Raw genomic sequence first — 2,342 nt, 5'->3', positions numbered from 1 at the left:
CTTGGCGCTGCAAGGTATCGTTCTAACCACAGCCACCGTGCCGCCCAAAAGACATATACCAAAACTTTCAGACAAATCACTTCATTATGGCTATGTCACCGGACTTTATCCAGAAATGTTGTCTAGGCATGCTCTTTTTACAAACAAAGGTCAAATCTGACTAGCAACTACTTTATCCATTTACTTCTAATCAAAAGTGATGGACAGTGTCATCAGTGGTGTCATCAGCTAATGCCAACCCACCAATAGCCTTCTCATCAACACTCAGTTTTGGTTTCCAATACCAATAGATTGAAGGCATTTTATATTCTGCCTTTCATGGACTCAAGACACTTTAAGATGCTTGATAGACAAAACAATATTTTTGAAGCACAGTCACAGTTGTACTGTAGGAGATGTAGCTGTCAATCTGTGAACAGAAAAATCAAAAAGAACAAAAGCTAACGAGCAGACAATCTTGATATGGGTGAGTTATACTCTTCCTTTTCTTCAAATAGTATGTTGAAAGCTTCTACATCCACTTGAGAAGGCAGTTAGTGCCCTTTGTTTAACGTATCTGGATGCCACTACAATTTTGCAGTACGACTTCAGTAATGCACTGAAATATCAGTCTACATTTTGTGTTTTAAGTTTCTGGAGTGCAACCTGAACCCACAGAATGCGAACCCAGTTATAAGAATCCTACCACTGAATCACAAATATCCAAGGTAGATGCTTACAGCTTTTAGGAACATGCACACCCGTTTCTAATATTACTGTAAGGAGCTGGCCTTAGATTAATGATTTCAAAATATTTCCACAATTGTTTTCACAGAATTGTTTTTATAAAATCTAATATCATCTTGTGCATTCTAGGTTTGGTCTCCCAAAAGTATGCTGCTTGGGTTCGTGGCCTACAATAACTTATTATTTTCAGCAAGATCTTCCATTCTCTTCATATGGGATTACACCATCTACTCTTTCCAGATTGTGTATCTATTAATGTGACGTTGATGTGCACTATATCACACCATGTATGATTCTGATGTTAACCTCATTATATACATTTCAACTACAGAAGGTTTCTTCCAATTTTGATTAGATTCCTTACAGTATGGAAACAGGCCGTTTGGCCCAACAAATCCACACCGACCCTCCAAAGAGTAATCCACCCAGACCCATTCTCCTACATTTACCCCCGACTAACACACTATGGGCAATTTAGCATGGCCTGCACATCTTTGGATTGTGGGAGGAAACCAGAGCACCTAGAAGAAACCCACGCAGACACAGGGAGATTGTGCAAACTCCACACACAGTCGTCTGAGGCTGGAGTCAAACCCAGGTTCCCAGTGCCGTGAGGCAGCAATGCACTGAACCACCATGCTGCCCTTTTAAAGCAATGTAACAGTTTTCATTTAAACATAAGTTTACATTTCTGTGCTGCATCAACAGAAAATGAAAATTGGGAAGACTTATAACTTTCTGAGAGAGTGGACCCAGCAAAATGACAACAGAAGCCTTGGTCTCACTCGGGTGTAGAGGTGGATCTTGGGTCAACAGACATTTAAAGTTTGTTTCTGGGTTTTGGTGAGAATTATTCCCACTCCTCCTGATTTACAATAATGCTGTTTAATTATTTACCTACCTAGTTTCATTTAGCATATAGCACACTTGTCAGAAAAAGGTAAACTGAAAGCTGTCACTGCTCTGCCACTCAGCCCTCCAAGTGTAATTGCAGATTGAGTTCTGATGGCATCAAATTTCGTCTTGTGCTCCTGTGAAAAACCTAGGGCTATCTTATTAAATTTACTGTTTTTTCACTGCTGCCTTGTACGAATATCACTTATCTACTCGAAAGAGAAGGATAATGTCAGGAAGGCAGGAAAATCCAAGGCAGGTAACTGCCTTGACTCTAATTACCATCTGCTGGGTCTTCACTGGACAGGGGAACTTCGGTGTGTTTGTGTTATTGTGTATAATCAAAACATAAAACTTGGATTTGTTTGGTGATAGTGGTACTGATGCTTACAGCAATTTACTTTTAAGCTTCTCTTGGCTTACTGAATTGTGCTTGCTTTTGGGAAGGGGTCATTTGTGACTCAGATAACTCTGGATTGGAACCTGAACTAGTCCTCAATTTCAAATAGTGTTTCCGCAAAAAGCAAGGCTGTTGATTTGATATTTTATGCGCATTCCCTGTGTGTTAAACAGCAAGAGACCGTTATTCAATTATTGGTGAACTGAATGAAAAGCAATGAGACCCCAGTATAAGAGCTGCAGCAAACCATGGACGTGACCTCACTCCCAGGGACTGATGATGGACAGCTCAGGTCACGTGGGGCGGTGCACGCCGCGTCACA

The sequence above is a fragment of the Hemiscyllium ocellatum genome, chromosome 24 (genome assembly GCF_020745735.1).
Source record: "Hemiscyllium ocellatum isolate sHemOce1 chromosome 24, sHemOce1.pat.X.cur, whole genome shotgun sequence".
Lineage (NCBI taxonomy): Eukaryota > Metazoa > Chordata > Chondrichthyes > Orectolobiformes > Hemiscylliidae > Hemiscyllium > Hemiscyllium ocellatum.
This window is presented reverse-complemented; position numbering follows the sequence as displayed.